This window comes from Podarcis vaucheri (assembly GCF_965113315.1).
Source record: "Podarcis vaucheri genome assembly, chromosome: 16".
NCBI lineage: Eukaryota > Metazoa > Chordata > Lepidosauria > Squamata > Lacertidae > Podarcis > Podarcis vaucheri.
The window spans coordinates 33,484,304-33,506,287 of NC_138754.1; the positions used below are offsets into that span (position 1 = coordinate 33,484,304).

At 44.9% G+C, this 21,984-nt stretch overlaps 1 protein-coding gene and 1 long non-coding RNA gene across 13 annotated transcripts in view; one reads left to right on the top strand and one right to left on the bottom strand.

Moving 5' to 3' along the window:
- Positions 1-21,984, bottom strand: part of FBRSL1 (fibrosin like 1) — a 790,067-nt gene that overhangs the window by 692,740 nt on the left and 75,343 nt on the right. The window lies entirely within an intron of this gene.
- Positions 16,039-16,545, top strand: LOC309521229. Its single transcript, XR_014214586.1, has 2 exons — positions 16,039-16,089; positions 16,323-16,545. It is a non-coding gene; the product is annotated as an uncharacterized lncRNA (long non-coding RNA).

Here is a 21,984-nt window from a genome sequence, read left to right on the forward strand (position 1 = left end):
GTTCCAAAATGGCAATTGTCCTGCTTTTTCCTTTTTTACCTTACACCAGTGGTTCCCAAATAAGCTTTTGAAAATCTTGATATCTCTATTGTAGTTTTTGTTATGTGAATAGTGCCACAGACCCCCTGGGTGGGTTTCATGGACCACCTGTGGTCTGTAGACCACCAGTTGGCACAATTATCGTGTGCACACAAGAGACAGGGGCAGGTCTTTTGCAAAGGCAGAAAATGCACCTTGCTATTTCCAAGACACACAAGTTGTTTGTTTATGTTGTTTTATGGCTGGGGAAGAACAAAGGAAGAAGAGCTTGCTTTGCTAAATGTTCTGTTCTCTGACCCACCGAGAGAGACATTTGGCCTCAGGTGAGAGGCAAGCCTGTGTGCACATCCCTGTCTTGTTTAGACATGCAAGATCTCCATCACCAGCACTGCAGGAGAAAAAACGCTTATTGTTTTACATGTTTACAAACAGCCCTTTCAGATCTCTGTCCCCTGAGGAGGCGTGCATTGTAATAAATTCACAGTTCGCATGATGATGATTTAAACAGCTTTGGAGTGGCATGTTTTTAATGACTTGTTCCAATTTGTCTGCCTCTCCTGCCTGTCAACTCCCCCCGCTGGCAGGAAGCCTGTTCCTGTTGCATAAACATTTATCAGCCAGATGAAGGAGTTGCACTTTTTCCTTGTTTTGCTTTGTGGTTTGGGGAGGGAGGGGAGGAGAGAGAGAGGGACAAATTAGCAGAGGTGTCATTTAATCTCAATGCCCAAGCCTGGTCAACACCCAGCCACCAGCGGAATCAGACTCTCACTGAATAAAGCAGGGGTTGCAGCTGAAACAATGCTTTTTTCTCGCTCTCTCGTATTGGAAAAACTCAATGAATCCTCCTCCTCCTGGAACTTTCTGGATTAAAAGTACAGTCGTACCTCGGAAGTTGAATGTCTTGTGACTCAAAACTTTTGGCTCCCAAATGCCACAACCCCGGAAGTTTGCAAATGTTCTTTGGGAACACAAATGTTCAACGCAGTTTCTGCAGCTTCTGATTGGCTGCAGGAGCTTCCTGCAGCCAACTGGAAGGTGCGCCCTCGTTTCTGAACAATTTAGGAGTCAAACGGACTTCCGAAATGGAATCCGTTCAACTTCCAAGGTATGACTGTACTTCTTCACACAGCAAAGAGCTAAACTGTGGAGTTGGCTCCCACCAAATGTAGTGATGACAACCAACTTGGAAGGCTTTGAAAGAGGATCAGAGAAATTCGCGGAGGAGGAAAAAGCCATCAAGGGCTAACAGCCACAATAGTTCTGTTCTACATCTTCTGTTGGAAGCAGCATGCCTCTGAATGTCACTCACTGTGAATCACAAGTGGGAGAAGAGTACTCTTGTAATCGGTTCCTTTTTGTGGGCTTCCCATAGGCATCTGGTTGGCCACCGTGAAAATAGGACATTGGACCAGATGGGCCTTCAGCTTGACCCAGCAGGCTCTCCTTAGGTTCTTAATGCTGCTTCGCCGTAGTATCCGCCATTGTCTGAAACTCAACTGTCTAAAGCTTTCGTTGACCCAGATGTTGTTTGACTACAGCTGTCATCAGCCAATATTTAGGGGTGATGTCAGTTGTGATCCAGTAACACCCGGAAGGGCCACAGGCCTGTGTTAGGTACCAGCACTGCAACTGTTGGTACCTGGGATTATTCCAGTATAGCCTAATACTAATCTCCTCTTCAGAGAAATGAAGAGGCTTCTGGAACTGTCAACGCAAGGCTGCCATTATACCAGCATTTGCTCCCTGCAAATCCTTAGCTGCATGCAAGTGAGTGATGGCAAGGGAGGGGAGGATGGAGGATACAGCCTGCCTAGAAAGATGCATTTTAAAGAACCCAGCCAAAACACTTCAATGCAGCTCAATCTAAACATTTTCCTAGCATACCACCCCCCCCAGCTCTTCAGAATGTTGTGAATAAAGAAAGGCACCTAGCATTGCAGAATTTTTATACTCCTCACTAAACATTGTCACTATGCAGTACCAATAAAATGACTAATTGTGCTGCAGTAAACAGAGGATGGAGAGATAAAAGTAATTATAACTTGGCAAACAGGAATCCTCTTTAACTGGGGTTGCTAAATGAGGGCGCCATTGCTAAAGCTCAACTAGTTCTCACACCGCCCACAGGGAGCACCAAATGATCACCATCCATTCCGTTTTGACTATCCTTTCATCTACGTAGCTTGTAAATATGGCCCCTCCATCAATACCGGTTTGGCACTACCACTGACCGGGTCCTTCCTTGTTTATCCAGACTTCTGCATTTGACATTCCTATGTTGGAGAGGGAACTAATCTCTTGCTATCCAGGAAACACATGGCTGCAATAGGTTTGAGCATCCAACTTACATGCATGGGGGAAGAACAAGAGGTTTTTTGGTATTTTTGGAGCATCTGCTTATGCTGCTTAAGAAGCAAGCCAATTTACAGTATGCCTTTTCGGCAAGGTAAGGGCTATGGCGGGGACGCGGGTGGCACTGTGGGTTAAACCACAGAGCCTAGGACTTGTTAATCAGAAGGTCGGTGGTTCGAATCCCCGCGACAGGGTGAGCTCCCATTGCTCGGTCCCTGCTCCTGCCAACCTAGCAGTTCGAAAGCACATCAAAGTGCAAGTAGATAGATAGGTACCGCTCTGGCGGGAAGGTAAACGGCGTTTCCGTGTGCTGCTCTGGTTCACCAGAAGCGGCTTAGTCATGCTGGCCACATGGCCCGGAAGCTTTATTGGCTCCCTCGGCCAATAAAGCGAGATGAGCGCCGCAACCCCAGAGTCGGTCACGACTGGACCTAATGGTCAGGGGTCCCTTTACCTTTACCTTTAAGGGCTATGGCAGAACCTTTAGAAAGGTGTACTTTTGTGCACTTTTGTAAAGAAAAATCGGTTTCATTAAAAGTCACTTAAGCAAAGATTAGATGTTCATCCTGGGCACAATGGCTATTTTCTACTTATGCTGTCACAGACAATAGCAGTGCTTTTTTTCTAGAAAAAGAGGTGACAGTACTCACCATTAAGTTGTTACATACAAGTGCCATACTTTTTAACAACAGCAAAATGAGGTGCTGGTACTGCGCACCGTTGAGTACCCTCTGAAAAAAGCACTGGGCTTTTTAATTATCAGTTGCTGGGAATCACGAGTGGCTTGAGTGCTGTTGGGATAGCCTGACAATCTAGTTTCAAGGAGGAGAATTAATCTCCACAAGCCTACAAGGCTGTTCCTCAAGCTTTGGTCAAAGCACTTGACCAGCTACTTATGGAAAAGCTTGCGAAGAAGTGGCCACATCAATGAGAGATGCCTACCGCTAAGAGAAACTCTGAAATTGCAGCAATATGTCATGTGCCCTAAGAACAGAGCTTTGAAGGGAGCTGTTTTTCATGTGGGCATGGCCTCCATATAATGGGAGCTTTCTCTGTGACTGGGGTGCCTACTTGGTACATGAGTCCAAACATGAGGCATCTTCAAACTGAAATCCTTCTCAGCTATCTTTTTTGTGGGGACAAGAGGGACTGAGCCCTGCGAGTGTTCAACTACAGGACTTCACAGGCAGGACTCAAAACTGGGATGCGCTTTTTTAAATGAGTCAACCAGACAGAGCCAGGCATGGCCAAACTTGGCTGGCCTCCAGCTGTTTTGGGACTACAACTCCCATCATCCCTAGCTAACAGGTCCAGTGGTCAGCGATGATGGGAGTTGTAGTCCCAAAACAGCTGGAGAGCTGAGTTTGGCCATACCTGAGCTAGACCGAGTTCTTAGTTCTAAGCCCTGTTGGGTATGGGGAATATAAAGGCAATAAATAGGGAGCAGGCATTTGTAACTGGAGCGAAAAGCAGTATCGACAAGAGAATTGAGCAGCTGGACCTCATCCAGGATGCCTGTACACTATGGATTATGGAAAGGACAGTAGCTCAGTGGCAGAGCATCTGCTTTGAATGCTGAAGGTCCCAGGTTCAATCCCTGGCATCTCCAGCTGTCTGAAATCTTGGAGAACTGCTTCATGCCCTTGTAGATAATACTGAGCTAGAGAAACCAACGGTCTGAACTCGGTATAAGACGGCTCCCTACAGATGGGTCTCTGATCTTGCATTTGTCCCATGTCTGACCATGTCTCCATTCATGCAATTAAGAGTTTCAAGGTATCTCACAATCTAGCCCAATCCTTTGCCACTGCAGAAAACCCACTATCACAGCATCCCCCTCCTTCCTTCTCCTTGTACCCCCGCCCAAACTTGAGAGAATTCCACGAGACACAGAAGCAGCTTCATCTTTGCTTTCCATTTCAGTTGCCCAGCATTCTCCCCTTCCCTTTAGATTGCACAGCTGCACCTGGGACTGCAGAGGCCTTCTTGGAGCACCTACAAGACCTCCTCCCCTTTCTGAAATTAGGCTCGGAAGAAGAATTTTATTGTAGCCAGTAGAACAGCTTGCAGGGTGTATTTAGCTGCAGCGCAGGTTGTGACAACGAGAGTTTATCCAGTTTGCAGATGTGCCCACAGTTCCAAGAACGATGGCAACACGGGGTTCTGAGCCGCCTCATTCACTCCACAAAGCTGTTTTATTCAAACTAAAGTTCTGTGTTGCCTATGCATCCACACCTGTATGTATATACAGCAGGTCACCAGCACCTCCCTCAAAGGGACAACATTTTTAATTAAATGAGCGGCCAGGTGATACACCTAGTGCCAAGCTTAACATATGTTTTAGCTGATAAGCAGTGTTGTGTTGGCAGGGTACGAACACTGAATTCAGAGTTAAGATACGTGTTTTTTTTTCCACCCTTCTCTTAACAGCAAACTAGTAAAGCAGAAAACATACTTCAGATTCCCCACATTGGTACTGCTTTCTGGCAGGCAAAAGGTCCAGACCGCTCCTTTCCCAAATTTTGTCCTGACACCAGTCCTTTTCAGATGTGTTAGGCTGGGATAGCTTTGAGCAACAGTGGAGTGTTAAAACCTACCTCAGGGGTTCAAATGTAGCTTGCTGTCATGCCCCACAGCAACCGTGTCCGGCCGGAGAGCCTGAGAGATATCAAGGTGACCCAGTAAGCTTCATGGCCTGGTGGGATTTTTGAACCCTGGTCTGTCACACCCTGGCTGGACACTCTAACCGCGACACCACCCGGCTCTCAAAGTCAACCCTAGCCAATGCACACACATTAATTAAGCAAGAGCACCTTATTACATTAAACACACAAACACACACAAACTCGATGGGCACTATTATTTATCAAGCACACAGGCAACGGCACTGATTGTTAACAAGTCTGATTGATTAGACAGGCAAAATGGGCATCGGTTTCCATTCCCTGGGATTGCCATATGTTTCTTCTTAATCATCGGGAGGAGTGGAGGTGGAGGAAGAGGAGGAGGAGAAAAGGCTCTGTGGTGTTTTTTTTTCTTGAGTAGCCAAACAGGTGTTGAAGCAAATCCTTAATGCTTTGAGTTTCGCCTCTTTTGAAGCAGATGGGGTGAGTGGATGAGTGGGAAAGGAGAGAGAGAGATTAGATTCTAGCCTTTCATTTTTTCTGGCCTCAGGTCAAGAGCTCCAAAGAAGACTTGGCTATTAATCGTTAAAATGTTCATTTGATGTGAAAAAGGGACACCCCTCCCTTAAGACCAAGAAGTGAAATAATGCTTCCCTTTACCAATATCATGTTCCTTTCTCTCTTTGCACACCGAGAAGTGCCAGGGGAGAGTTCTTTTATATTCTTAAGAATATAAAACAAACTTCATCTTAGGCCCCTAAGGGGGAAAGGCTCAGGGGTCAGGTTGGAGACAGAGGTGTGGTTCATACGCAATGCTTAACCATGGTTAACACAAACCATAGTTAACACTGAAATGTCTGGCAGAGAACTGCTTAAACTTTGGTTTATTAATTTACCAAATAGTTAAAAGCTCCAGGAAGAACAGATGAGCCTCGAGAGTGGTTTGCAGCTCTTCAGCTTTGGGGTGAACTACAGCTAAGCCCCCAGGCTCTGCTCATACTCTTAACCATGGCTTACAGTAATGTATGAAACAGGCCAGTGTGAGATTTTTTTTTTTTTAATCCCTCAGCTAAGAGTACAATAAAACAAAGACACCACAAAGCCGTCGCCTCGTCACCCGAGAGTCTCAAATCAGGGCCCTGTGCCAAAGTATGCAATTCTGAGAACAGAGAGCAAAAATGCAGGTGTTTTAACACGAGAGGGCAAATACTTTATTGCAGTAACTAGGAAATGCCACCTCCGATAATTACACGTTCATCCATTTACAGCAATATGATATGATTGTGGAAGGAGGGGCAGAGGGCTTGCCAAAAGGCTGCTCAGATCAAAAGGGCTCCCTTAGGTTTAAACATGGAAATTAACACTGCTGCGTTAAAATGTTCTAACCCCACTAAGTCAACTTTCATTTCTCTGCAACGTTTTACTGCTTTTGCATGAGCCTGGGCAGTGACCTGTGCTTTCAAGCTAATGCATGTTACCTTCGCAGCTTTAAGCCTCCTCTTTTTAAAACACCCTTTCTGTTCTTCCCTTCCATACCATTTCCATTAGCCAGATGAGGCAGGAAGCGAGCAGGAAGAGAGTGCAAATTATCATCTGTGTTACCTCTCTGGCTGAAAGTCACCTCCGTGACAAGGGGAAGAAGCAGCAGAGCCGGTTTTGGGTGCCCAGGTGTATGCCAGAGCCTGCAACTTCCAACATTCGGCTTCGTTGGACAGCCACAAGTTCAAGTATAATGAGAGGTTCAAAGTAATGCACTTGGCACACTCTCCTTGTGTTGAAGTGTTGTTTTCACAGGGAAAACATGTCATACAAAAACAAGAGATAATGCTATTCAGCATCTAGTTTGGCGGCGGGGTGGGGGGGAGAGAACAGGAGCCCTCACAAACTGCAGTGCACTGCAAGTACCGTATTTTTTGCACCATAACACTCACTTTTTTCCTCCTAGAAAGTAAGGGGAAATGTCTGTGTGTGTTATGGAGCGAATGCCTGCGGGTGTCGGGGGGGGGATCTTCTGCAGTCGTGAGCAGAGGATCCATGGTTCCCCTTCCTTCCCTCCTCCGTGGTTACAAAGCATGGATCCACATGAATCCTCAGGATTTTTGCATTGGGCTACTCCAAACTCACTGTCAGATCACATGTCTGTGGCCACAGCATGAACCACAAAAATCATATATCCACTATTTCGTTTAGAATATTTTTTTTCTTGTTTTCCTCCTTTAAAAACTACGTGCGTGTTATGGTCTGGTGCGTGTTATAGAGCGAAAAATACGGTAATTTTTGTTTTTAGCTATCTGCTGATTTTAATTTGTTTTGATTTTTAAAAATAATACTTATTTTAACTGATTTTAATATTTCTCTCTCTCCCCCCCCACTTTCTCCATGCAATGCATAGTTTTATAAATTTCTAGCATATCACCTCTTATTCGCGTTTTCCTTAAAGAGTCCCAAATGCTGCCTTATACCGAGTGGCAGAACATCGGTCCATCTAGCTCAGTACAGTCTACACTGACTGACAGCAGCTCTCTGGGGTTTCAGGCAGGGAGCCCTCCCACCCCTACCTGGAGGTGAAAGGTGGTTCTTTTTAATGAGATTCAGAAGCAATACAAACACACGAAGATTGAAGATTTTATTCTAAACAGCAAGGATTATATACATTACCAAGCAAGGACTTCGATCTGCCACTGGGAAGCCGTCAAGAAGTGGCAAAGGGACACCACCAGGCAGCCTCAGGTTGCAGGACCCTCCGGCCATGAGTTTGTACATGAGTTTCACAGAAGTCCTGCCCAACACCATCTGATTTATAGCTAACTAAGTCTGTTAGCCTACGTGTCTTGCCTGACTAGCTAGTAAAGGTAAAGGTAAATGGGACCCCTGACCATTAGGTCCAGTCATGGCTGACTCTGGGGTTGCGGCACTCATCTCACTTTATTGGCCGAGGGAGCCGGCGTACAGCTTCCGGGTCATGTGGCCAGCATGACTAAGCTGCTTCTGGCGAACCAGAGCAGCGCACGGAAATGCTGTTTACCTTCCCGCCGGAGTGGTACCTATTTATCTACTTGCACCTTGACGTGCTTTCGAACTGCTAGGTTGGCAGGAGCAGGGACAGAGCAACGGGAGCTCACCCTGTCATGGGGATTCGAACCGCCAACCTTCTGATCAGCAAGTCTTAGGCTCTGTGGTTTAACCCACAGCGCCACTAGCTAGTGCAGATTATTAATTAGCTAGCCCCCTCTTCCAATACCCCACATTCTTCCAAACAATGTCTAACACAGAAGAAGGTCAGAAGGTACCCTGCAATTATCACTTATTCCGTCCACCAGATTATACATTAAAGGTTGCTCTCAGCCATCAAAGAGCACAACAAGAGATAGAGGGGAAGTAAACAGAGGCAGGAAGAGGTAACTGTAAAGGACCCCAGGAGGGTTAGGTCCAGTCAAAGGCAATTATGGGGTTGATTTCAGGCCGAGGGAGCCGGCGTTTGTTCACAGACAGCTTTCCGGGTCATGTGGCAGCATGACTAAACAGCTTCTGGAGCAACAGGACACTGTGATGGAAACCAGAGCACACAGAAATGCCGTTTGCCTTCCCACTGCAGCAGTACCTATTTATCTACTTGCACTGGTGTGCTTTTGAACTGCTAGGTTGGCAGGAGCTGGAATAGAGCAACGGGAGCTCATTCCGTAACCAGGATTTGAACCACCGACCTTCCAATCAGCAAGCCCAAGAGGCTCAGCGGTTTAGAACCACAGTGCCAACCGTGTCCCTGGCAGGAAGAAATGACCATGTCAGATCACTAAACTCCTCGAACTACGATTGTCTTCCAGATAGATTGCCCCTACAGTGAGGGACTGAACCTGAAGCCTTCTGCAATGCAAAGGCAGGGGCTCTACACCACTGAGCTACAGCCCCATCAAACATTAGATATGACTCTTACTGTGATGGCTCCCTGAGATATATTTGCAAGCTGGGGGAAAAAAGGAGCAGCCAGACAGATGAGTGGCAGGTGCCAATCCTACCTAGAATAAAACAGAACTGACTGGTGTGAGGCTTAAATGCCTTTCCCAACAACTGCTTATTTCAAGGCTTTGTCTCCTCTGCTTCTCATGGGTTTTTCTTTTGCCTCCATCACCACAGATTGCTCAGCACTTCTCAGCTCCCCGACTCCCCCCTTAAGTACCTGGAGACAAGAGGCAGGTGGGAGCAGGCAAGTGGAAGTTACAGCTTGACAAGAACCAAGAAATGCAACTGCTGTTATACCAAAAAGTAGTCATAGTTTGCAAGGCAGAAGGTGAGAATAAAACCTTGGCGCTTTTTTTCTTTTCTTTTTTAAGGCAAGAGTTTCTGATTCTGGTAAAAAGCAGTCTCTTAATATGCCAGTGTGCCAGTTTTTTTCCTCTCCTCTCTCTCTCCCCAAATTGAAGTAGTCAGGGAAAAGCGTTTTATTTTTAGAAAGGCAACGTGCTCCTTTTGTCCGCTTCAGCAGACACCGCTGCATCACAGTAAGGCGATCCCATTGCAGCCGCAACGTGAACCGCATAGTCAAACACACAGGAAGTTCCTAGGCAATGTGAAAAAGCATTTACTGTGCTGTGAAGTCCTGACATGATGGTTATACATGTCAGGTTTCTAAAAAAGAAAAAGAAAAAGAAATTAAGAGGGGGGAGGAAAACACCAGGTACACTGTCATATAATTGGGACTGCAGTTTCCATGTCAGAAGGGTAACTTAAACCAGCTTTGGAGGTAGAGAACAGGTGAGGCTATACCTGCCATGCCCAAAGTAAAGCATACCTCAAGGCTAATAAATGCTTTGTGGGATTAGCTTTCATGAACAGCACCCTGCTACCTTGGCTGTACTAATGATTTTCTCTTTTTAAATATTGTCACAATGGTTCTACATGTATTTGCTTTTATGCATGGTTTAAGTTCGTTTGTTTTTAACTGGACAGTGCATTTTAGCAGTGTCTTGCATCCAATGTTATTTGTACATTGCTCAGAGAGCTTTTCGATCAAGTGGTTTATAAATCTAATAAACAAACAGATGTTTTGTGCAGTTTCCCATATAGCAACAAACTCTGTGGGACATTCTCAGTATCGTATTTCTGTGGCCAAAAGGGTGATCTCTCTCTCTCACTCTTCAGCTGTTTGCTACTGCAATGGAATCCCTGGCATGGGCTGCTAAAAGCTACCTCACTTCCCAAGAGCGAAAGGTGAGGACTCTTCCAGGGACCCTGCTGGGACCAGATGCAAACAGGCTCTTCCCCTCCTGGAACTGCCTGCATTCCACCACAACAGTATATAATATACATACACAGAAAGGACAGTCTCTTGGCAGAGGATGTTGTCCTTTGTGTTAAGAATACTAATGCTCCCAGTCATGATGAATGATGAATGATTTAGCTCCATATGGCACAACTTCTGCCCATGAACTTAATGTCATGAAAGACAAAAGCAGGGATGCGGGCATTCTCTCTCTCTCTCTCTCTCTCTCACACACACACACACACACACACAGAGAGAGAGAGAGAGAGAGAGAGAGAGAGAGAGAGAATACATGGTCTCATGTCCAGGTATCCTGATGTTCGTTTTGCTTTCTTTCTCTTAAACCAAGTTCCTTGCTATAACTGCAACTGCTGAGATGTGCATGGGTGACACCCCCACCCCACCCCACCCCACCCCACCCAAGTTTCTGAGCAGGGAATGGGCAGGGCTTTTGTGTTCCCCCCTTGCCTTGTCTGAGGCCAGCATATGAGATTGGCTGCAAACCAAAAAATAATTGCAGGAGGGTTGGACAAACACACACATGCACTCCAAAAGTTGTATGGAAATGCCATTACATTAAGGCCATGCTTCAGTTGGTGCCGTTTACACAACGAACAGATGCCCTTTCAGAATATGCTCCCCGGGGTGTGGGTGGGTGTAAAGACCCTTTGCAGCACAAGGTGTGTAGTTTTTCATATGGGTGCTTTCATTCAACACACACTGGTTTGTGAGCTGCTGTTGTCCCAGGGATGACTGTGCCATCTTGGGTTGGGGCATGTTAAAACCAGCCTCCAGGCAGTGAGCTTCCCACCACAGGGAGTTTGAGCACAATGTCCCCTTTCCTTGTTATGCCTCCTAGTCTCCATCTACCCTCCTCCCAAGAATATTGTGTCTCTCTCCATTTTCCACCAAACACACAGGCTGCTAAGCTGGCAGCAATCATACCCAAGAGCAGGTCAGAACTCAAGAGCAGCAGAGCCTCATCAAATCAGACTCGCTGACAAAGGAAACAGCGTCTTGGGCTTCCTACAAAATGTAGGCTAAAATACCACCCATTTGCTTTTCGACCCATGCACTAAAAGATGATTTCCGCTGGCTAATTCTTCTGCTAAAACCCCCACAGGCCAGCTCTAATCCTTTTAAAATAGCTTTGAGATTTCTGCTCATCTCTCCCAAATCTAGCGATCGAACGAACGAGCATGAATGAGGAAAAGGAAAGAGGGACTCCCTTTAATTTGTATTTGAAGGTGGTGTGTGGAATGCAAAGGCAATGTATGGGGGGGGGCTGAAGTTGGACCTTTAGCAGGTAGAAATGCAGTTGTGCACCATCTCTACATCAGTCTGACAGCTATATTGTTAAAATACATGGAGACATCATGGAAACATAGGAAGCTGCCTTGTAACAAGTCAAACTCTTGGGCCCATCTGACTCAGAAGTTCTCCAGGCTTTCAGATTGGGGGCTAGGGTCTCTCACAGCCCCACCTGGAGATGCCAGGGATTGAGCCTGTGGCCTTCTGCATGCAAAACAGATGTAGTACCACTGTTGTGTGACCCTTCCACAGTCACAATTACTAACAGTAGGTGGAGCAGGCTGGACTCTGGTTCAGGAATCCAGAACCCACCACCCAGAGAAGAGCAGATGATGGGGCTGCAGCTAACAGTCCCTTCATCAAGCATGGGCATGAGGAGCGAAGTCCGAGTCACCAGAACACCCTTTCTTTCTTGAATTCATTTTGTAGGCAGTGGGTGCCTAATCAGGCATGTACATGGTAACAGACGCAACAAATCAATTATCATTCTCTACAACAAAATGGTACTTATCAGGGTGGAAGAAGGAAACCCAACATTACTCTTGCTTTCATGATGCTTCTATGATTTGAGAGAAAGCTGCACACACACATATTATTATTACTAGTAATTATTGTTTTTAAAACAGGCTTGGCAAACTATTGTTGTCGTTTTCGCTTTAACATGAGAGATACAGACAGAGTTTTAGAGCATGGCATAGCAGGGGGAAGAGAAATGTTCTGTGTGCTTCTCAGCTGAAGTAATACATACTCCAAAAGAGTGCGTTTCTGCGTAAGCATTATGTCTAGGGTCTAAAAGGACCCAGCTGGGCCACTTGCTAATAGTCACTGATACACCTGTCCACCATAGGTTTTGTCTAATCTGCTTAAAACAGACACCTAATTGGAAAATTTGCACAAGTAACTCAGAATCGTATTCTTACAATTATGGGCAAATAAAACTTTCCAGTCAAAGGAGCCTCAGTCCTACAAGCTCCCTGCTGCTTGCTCCCCTTTCCTTCTTAGACAGGTGTTGGCTAGCCAATAAAATTGCATCAGTCACACACACACACAAAAAAAAATCATACTGAATCAACTCTTTGTAATTTAGTATGCAACCCCAAATAATCTCTGGCTCTGCTAATATGTAGGCCTGGTTTGCTGGTCACGTTAAGCCAAACCATGGTTTAGCAGGTGCGTGCTATATGTATGTGGGCTCCTGGAAAAGAGGTTCTGGCCTCTTTGCTCCATCTCAGCTGTTCTGCTGCTCTGCTAAACTAGGCCAAGTCATGGTGTTTGGCACATCATCCAAAACTGAGCTTGTGTCTTAGCTCTCCTGTAGGAGAAACTCTGGTTGCAGTTTGTAGTCCGCCCACAGAGAGCTAAACCACGAGCTCAGGTTTGGATAATAAGGCATGACTTGGCTTAGCTCAGCGCAGCGCAGCATGGGAGGAGCACAATCTCCTGTTCCAGAGTCTGCAAGTTCGTGCTAAGGCAGGGGTTGGCAAACTACGGTCCGTGGGCCAGATTCAGCCCAATTGCCCTCTGGCTCCGGCCTGCGAACGGTTCTGCAATTGCCACTTGGATCGGTGCGATCGCCTTTTTCAATTTTTTATGGGAGCCACTTTATTGCGTCCCCCCCCCCTCTGGGACTACATCTCCCCAGCATGCTGCGAAGTTGCTCAGACTTCTGCGACGCTGGCCAATCCGAAGCCTTAGCAACCTCGGGCCTCCCCTCCATTGGCTGGTTTGATGTGAGCTGGTGGCCAATGGCGACTCTTCCCAAGACTCACTGCTCCAATCGGGGCAGTGCGCCTTGTTGACGTCTAGCTCCGAGTAGGGAAGAGGAGAAGCGAAGGGGCGGGAAGAAGCGGGAGCAGAGAGCCTACGAGAAGGAAGAGGGAGGAGGAGGAGGAGGACTCCTCTTCTGTGCTGCTTGGCGGTGACACATTAGCAGTACGGTCATGGACACCCTGGGGTAGGGGCCCTTCCTGGCGGGGTGGCTGCAGCCTCTCTGCACAAGCCGAGATCCAGTGCTGGCGGGGTGCCCCCTCCCCAGCCCAGCTCAGCCCAGTCCACTCCATCTGAACATGGTGAGTGGAAGTATCTCAGCCGCTCTGTCTCCAAGGGAAGGAAGGCATAGCACACTCATGCGCAGTCCTACCTGCCACAAGTTCTGAGGGACAATGAACCCCCCCCCTCCACAGAAAAAGTTTGCTGACCCCTGTGCTACAGTATTGTGTGCAGACCAGGCCAATGACTGCACTTTCCTCTTAATTTCTGTTCTCTGCCCTAACCAGGAAGCTCCCTGTTTTGCTTAAGGAGTAGGATGGATTTTTATGTTTTTAAAAAATGGGGGAAGGGGAAGTTGTTGCTTCTTTATGCCCAAATCCTAGGTGTGTAACTTGTAGCATGTGGCAGAGACTGATTCAGCCTGCAACCTACCATCTTGGAACAGTGTCTAAAAACTGACCCTATCGCTACGACATTCAGCCTAATTGGTGTTTTTTTTTTTTTCAACCCCCACCCCTGTCTCTCTCCCTCTCTTCTTTGCTTACAGCGGTACCTCGGGTTACAGACGCTTCAGGTTACAGACTCCACTAATCCAGAAATAGTACCTTGGGTTAAGAACTTTGCTTCAGGATGAGAACAGAAATCGCACGGTGGTGGTGTGGCAGCAGTGGGAGGCCCCATTAGCTAAAGTGGTACCTCAGGTTAAGAACAGTTTCAGGTTAAGAACGGACCTCCAGAACAAATTAAGTTCTTAACCCAAGGTAACACTGTACTACTTCCGGGTTAGCAGAGTCTGTAACCCAAAGTGTTGGTAACCTGAGGTGTTTGTAACCCGAGGTACCACTGTAATAGATTGCCCAACTGTGAAATTTAGAGCTGTTGCTGGTTGTTTTCTTAATAGAGCAACATGGCTACCCCTTTTGTGTGTGCATGTGTGTGTTTTAATGCAGCGTATGTAACTTGGGCTTTTTACAAGCTCTGCACGTTCCTTTCGTAGCAGCCATCAGGCATTCCAGCAGAATAAAAAAGAGAAAACTATTAGCAGCAGCATCCAAATTGGTGATCAGCCAATTAGTTTTAATAGTTATGCTTTTAAAAGTTATCAAAACCGAGGCATTAATAGCAGGATTTTTTAAATATATTTTTTGTAAAACGGTTAGGAAATGGGGGCCCTCTACTTTCTGCAAACAGATGCTAGCAACCCTGATGTGAATCATTCTGTTAAATATATCATTAGCCAAACGAAGTTCTGTTAATGACACACGGCACACCCGTCATCCTCTGCCAAACCCCGGTGACCAAAACCTCCTAATTTTAGGTATCTCAGTTTGGTTCACAAGTAGGCAGAAATGGGATTTTGTAAGATTTTCAGCCCCCAGCACTGGTTATCCTGACCTAAGAGAGCCTTGCAGGTTGGGCAACAAAAATTGTACATAAGTATCCTATCTAATTTATGTAGCTAATAGATGTACTTTTTTGCTGTTTATATGTTCATACTACAGTGGTACCTCGGGTTACATATGCTTCAGGTTACATACACTACATAGACTCCGCTAACCCAGAAACAGTACCTTGGGTTAAGAACTTTGCTTCAGGATGAGAACAGAAATCGTGCTCCAGCGGCACAGCGGCAGCAGGAGGCCCCATTAACTAAAGTGGTGCTTCAGGTTAAGAACAGTTTCAGGTTAAGAACCGACCTCCGGAACGAATGAAGTACTTAACCCGAGGTACCACTGTATATGGAAATCTTAAAGTATGCTAATTTTCATGTGTGGTTTAAAAATAACCATTTTTTAAAAAAAATCCAAGCGATGGAATGGATTCATGAGAGAGAGGGGGGGGGAGGATATCTATAACACCACACACATGAAAGAGACACTGGCTGGTTCATCTACCACTTCGATCATAGATTGTTTTAACCTGGTTTTAAAGTTGTATTTTAAATCACTATTTAAATAATAATGATGAGCTTACCCCAAAAGGGAAGGTTTGAGAGATGATCACATAGAAAAGAAAGATTCCTAATAAAATTCTTATCTGCCTCCTTATTATCCCAACCCACCGGGTTCCAAGAAAGAATGTTAAGACCTTTCTAGATGTTTTCTAGTCATTTACTGTACCTTAGTGGGGAGCGGAAGGTATCATAATTTGCTTTTCTATAATTACCTAGAGTCCCTGGGCTTATCTTGAGCATTTGTTAACAGATAATCCCTTTGATCTCTGGAAAGTAGATTGCTAGGGTAGGAGTTTGAGGCCTCTAACCTGGAGAGGTTTCTTCCAATACCTGCATTCAGGCCAATATAATTGATATTCCTTTCTTGTTTATTGGAATGTATCTGGATACTATTTGGATAGGTGACAAAGGCAGCAGTCTTATAGCTCAAGAACTTTCTGCTCCTTTCCAGACTGTGATTCCCATTCTCTAGCAAGTACAGGTTATTTGGAACACCTTTTAATTTGAAAAACATATGAATTAGAGACCAAAATTTATCCCATACAACAGGATCCTGAAAGGTTAGTTCTGTAGCCAAAATTAAGACAGGTATTTACAACGTAAACCATTTCCTAAACCCAGGGAAACCCCTACAATGGACTGAATTCCTGCTTGCAGTTCAGATTCTGTTTTAATTATTCTGCTGGGTTTTTTCACTGGTCAGTTATGAATGACCACCCCCCTCATTCACAAGCTTTCAAAGTATGTTTATTAAGCCATCATTCGCTGCCTTTTCCTCCCATCTGTGCTATAGGGCAGGAAATGTGGAGAGCTGCCCTGAAGCCTTCAGAGTTCCATCGAAAGACGCCAGCTTGTACAAATTTGATTAGGTGACAGACTCAGATCATTTCCTTGGAATGTAGCGAGTGGATTATTAGCATACTCATCCCCTATCAGTACCCTTGTATCTGAAGGAGTAAAGAGATGAATGGAAAAGGACTCCTCCAAGTCCATCTCATGAACATTCATACTGACGTCCAAATTATTGGAGTATTACAATATATCCAAAACAATGGAAGAAATTGGAAGGATTTCAAAAGAAAAGATAGATAGGGACTGGAAGGTGTTTAAAAGATACTTGCAAAATCATATCGAAAAATCAGAACTCCTATTAGAATAAACAAGTTCCGTTTCAAATACTGAAATATCAAATAAGATGGAAAACAATGTGTAATAGAAAAAGAAGTATGAAATTAGGGTAAAGGTGTGTGAAAGAAAGTAATAGAAGTGGAAAGAAATTGTAATTGAGTAGATTGGAAGTCAAACACAAAGGTGGGGTGAAGGGTTGGTGGATGGTGATGGGGAAAGGAACTATTTGTGGGATTGAGTGTATGTATGTTTGAACATTTTTAAGGATTGTATGAAATGTATGTTTGTATGCTTGTATATGTGTATTAATGATGAATTTAAATTAAATAAATAAATAAATAAATAAATAAATAAAAAGTAAACAAGAACATTCATACTGGTGTAAAAGAAGGTTTCTGAGTTCAAGTTCCAATCTTGATGGGTGTAATTTAATTGTTTGGTTGCTGAATTTGATAGGGACTTGGTGAACTCAGACCTATCTCCATCTCTGATGTACCTTCAAACCAGCAATAAACTCAGTTTCTGAATGGGAGGATCTCAACCTACGAGCTACAGTTAGAATTCCTGTCTCCACTAACCAAACCAGTGTACCAATTATGGCATTCAAAGCCAAAACTTCCTTTTCTAATGTGTCAATTCTACTAAACATACCCTCTGCTGTTTGTTTAAACAGGAGACACTGGTCATGTAAAAGTTCCCATAGTGAGGAACTTTCAGTCTCTGCTGTAGCCAAGTCTTTTATGTCAAGCTGCTCAATGTACATGGATGACACTTTGTTATATGGATTAAGCTGGGGTTGCCTGGGAGCATATACCATATTTTTCTCTCTATAAGACGCACCTAGTTTTTGGAGGAGGAAAACAAGAAAAAAAATATTCTGAATCTGAGAAGCCAGAACAACAAGAGGGATCGCTGCGCAGCGAAAGCAGCGATCCCTCTTGCTGTTCTGGCTTCTGGGATAACTGCGCAGGCTGCATTCACTCCATAAGACGCACACACATTTCCCCTTTCTTTTTAGAAGGGAAAAAGTGAGTCTTATAGAGCAAAAAATACGGTAGATCACTTCCTAGCAAGTCCAGATCAACTGACCAGTTAGCTAAGCTTTCATTAAAGGAGCATGTAGCAAAACCTCTTACAGTGGTGCCCCGCAAGACGAATGCCTCGCAAGACAGAAAACTCACTAGACGAAAGAGTTTTCCGTTTTGGAGGTGCTTCGCAAAACGAATTTCCTATGGGCATGCTTCGCAAGACGACAATGTCTTGCGAGTTCCTGCTGGTTTTTTTCCCTCCCCCCCCTTTTTCTAAGCCACTAAGCCGCTTATCAGCTGATCCGATCAGCAGATAAGCCGCTAAAAGCCGCTAATAGCGCTAATCCGCTAATCTGTCAATGGGCTTGCTTCGCAAGACGAAAAAACCGCTAGACAAAGAGAATCACAGAACGGATTCTTTTCGTCTTGCGAGGCACCACTGTACTTGGGATAAGGCATCTCCAGGGCTGTCCCTGTAAGACATTATTAACTTTATCTTCCCACAACTGCTTTGCCAATACCTGCATCTTCCTTGACGAGTCACAATAGTCCAACACAGATTTCTGGACTAAATCTGGGAAAGGAGTTCTGGGCGCTTTATCTGAAGTACTGTAGGCCTGTGCTTATGTAATAACCATGTGAAAACTGTGGAGTACCCTTCAGTCAAGATGGAAGTCTAAACATTTCTCATCAGCAGCTGAGCCAAAACAGCTGCTCCCCTATCGCCTGTCCTCCATTTAAAATATGTGGTTTTTTAAGCCCACGCAGAAGTCAAACAGATATGTTCCTTGCTTGCATGTGGCAATTATCATTAGCTGCTGGTCCAACTGGCTTTAAAACCATTCAAGATAAAATAAATTAAAACAAAGACAGACCGCAGAGCTCAAGGAAAAGCAGCCTTACTCGTTATCATCTCCATCTGAAAAAAGCTGGTTTGAGAGATGCCAGCACCCTGAATAAACAGTGGATTGCCTTTATCAAGGGTAGCCAACATGGTGCCCATTAACAGCAGGGACAATGATCAGAGATGATGGGAGAGCACCATGTAGGGCACCCCTAGCCTATATCAATGCAAGAATCTACAAAAATGCAAATACAACACGCTGGCTAACAACTGTTGGTGAATATATAATGATGTATATATCATACAACACATCTCACAAAATATACAAGTAACTACAAGTAGTTATATAGAGTAGTTACAGTGGTACCTCAGGTTACAGACACTTCAGGTTACAGACTCCGCTAACCCAGAAATAGTACCTCAGGTTAAGAACTTTGCTTCAGGATGAGAACAGAAATCGCACGGCGGTGGCAGAACAGCAGCGGAAGGCCCCATTAGCTAAAGTGGTACCTCAGGTTAAGAACAGTTTCAGGTTAAGAACGGACCTCCAGAACGAATTAAGTTCTTAACCCGAGGTACCACTGTATATAGATTAGAGTATATGCAGAGTATATACTGTCCTTTTGAGGCTGCTGAGAGACGTCTTCCTTTGAGACTTTTGTGAGACGTCTTCCTTTGAGAGACAGCTTGGCGTTCCTCGCTATTCATTGATTTGTTTGGTTCTTTGTTTGACTCTGATATATATAACTACTTGCAGTTACTTGTATATTTTGTGAGATGTGTTGTATGATATATACACCATTTTGAAGTGGCTTATTTGTATATTTTGAATGACATTACAACCAATTATATATTCACTTACAGTTATTAGCCAGCGTGTTGAATTTGCATCTTTGTAGATTGTTACATTTTGTAACACAGGGGTTTGTGTTTGTTCAGATTACAGTGGATGCTCGGGTTGCGAACGTGATCCGTACGGGATGCACATTCACAACCCGCAGCAGTGCGTCTGCGCATGCGCAACCTCCGAAACCCAGAAGTAACCCGTTCCGGTACTTCCAGGTTTCGGAGCGTCTGTAACCTGAAAAAACGCAACCTGAAGCATCTGTAACCAGAGGTATGGCTGTACAGTGGTGCCTCGCAAGTCGAAAATAATCCGTTCCGCGAGTCTCTTCGTCTAGCGGTTTTTTCGTCTTGTGAAGCAACCCTATTAGCGGCTTAGCGCTATTAGCGGTTTAGCGGATTAGCGGCTATTAAAGGCTTAGCGGCTTAGCGGCTAAAAGGCTATTAGCGGCTTAGCGGCTTAGAAAAAGGGGGGGAGCAGAAAAAAATCAGAACACTCGCAAGACGTTTTCGTCCTGCGAAGCAAGCCCATAGGGAAATTCGTCTTGCGAAGCAGCTCAAAAACGGAAAACCCTTTCGTCTAGCGGGTTTTCCGTCTTGCGAGGCATTCGTCTTGCGGGGCACCATTGTATTATATCAATACAAGGCCTGTATCAGTGATTCCCTTCTAAATTATTACAGCCTTGTGCAACACGGATCCTAGTTGCTGGTGTTTCTTTGTTAAAGAGAAAAGCTCAGTTGCTAGGAAATATTTTTTTCCCAAGGAATGAATGACAAGTGAGACCGCATAGTTCTTGCTGGGTACAGGGTGGTCCTGTGTCCTTTGAGTGCAAAAATACATGCAGCACAGACTACATATATCTACGTACCACTCCAAGTGCTTTCTTAACTTCCTCGCTCTCCCCTTCCTGCCCCCCTCCCCAAAATGCTATTGCAAATTGACACCAGCTGCACTTTGTGGCTTTTTGCCTGGTTGCTTTTCTCAGACCCTCTACCAGATCATTTTCCCAAGGAAGGGGAAAAACGATAAAGCAAAGCAGCAGCGCCACTTGGCATATGGACAACCTCCCACATCGGAGGAAGCAACTGTGCCACAAGGTTCTGCTCCCAAGAACAAAAGCCCACTTCTAAGCGGGGGAAACTTCGTTGAGGACCCCAGCAGAGGAAACCACCAGCTTAAAAGGACATAGCTCAGCAGTAGAGCACCTGTGCTCCATCCCTGGCATTCTCCAGGGAATGCACACCATCTGAAATGCTGGAGAGCTGCTGCCAGTCCGTGCAGAGAACACTGAACCAGGCAGACTAATGGCCTCACTCAAGAGACACAAAAAGCTTGAAAATCTCTCGCTGCCGTTTACAAGAAACTATAGTGGTTTTCGTGGCAAACATCTGAATGATTTTGCTTCATTTCTGTTGCTAACTTTTGTTCCCTACTTTGAACCCTGGAGAAGTGTCTCACGAGTAAGTGTAACTTTTTTACTTGGTGCTTTCTGGTGAGCATCACTATGCACAATCTTTGGGATTTTTAAGTGCCATTATTAGTAGCACGGCAATTGAATTTATGACTCCACCTTTCTATACAAAAGACATCTTACACAAAATCCAAAATGAATTTTTGGATTTGACTCTGATAAATTAAAATGCTTTTGGAATCCTTAAATATTTCTACCCTCTGAAAGACTTCAGGGAGAGGCAGAAGCTAAATGCATGAGTTGGCCAACAGAGTATTTATTTTAAATTGTGTAGGATGCCACTGGGGAGTTCTGATTAAATACCACCACTTACAGGCAGTATACTGGATGGCAACCTCTAGTGGAGTCAACTTGAGGAGTGACAGTTCCTTTGGGATAAGAAAATCAAAAGCCTTTTCGGTGAAATGTTTATGAAACACAGACGAGGCTTTTCGCAGCAGAAAAGTGAATGAGGGTTGACATGCATGTAAGTTGCCTGCCTTCCCTGTATGAATTGTTTGTGACACGCTAAGGGATAAAAAATGGCTTGCGGAATATTTCAGTTACATAGCTGTATTTGCTCTCTTTTTGGGTGGATGGGGGTTTTTTTTGCAAGAACAAATATTCTTCCAGATCAGTTACCGTGTCTCTTCTAAAGTGATGGAGTTTGCAGGGGGGAAAGAACAGGATAATTTTTCAAGTGTTAGCAAGGAAGCGCATTGTGCCAAATGTGAAGAGTTACTCCAACCACAATGAAAACAGAGAGGGCCTAATATAGATTAGATTAGACCACTGCTAGGAGCTCCCAGCCTCTGTGGTTACTTGCCCAGAAATTTAGCTGGTGTTTACTTTGAGAAAACTGAAACTGGGAGCAGCCAGAGCAAAATGCCTGGTTGGCTGATTAAAGTTAAATATCCTTTCCTTCCTGCCGATGCCTGTAGAAGCCCACGGTGTATTGATCTAAGCCTTCAGATGAAGTTTAGACAGAGCTCCCCACCACTTATCAATGCTGGTAGGAAGCAGGGAAACAAAACCACCGGGTTTCACACTGGTCTTCCAATAATTTGGTTGTTATTCTTTAAAATGCATGCCAACATTCGTAGGAAAGGGATGGGGGTCATGCTAGAGAGAGGTACTGCTTGTATTTTAAGAGATCAGCAT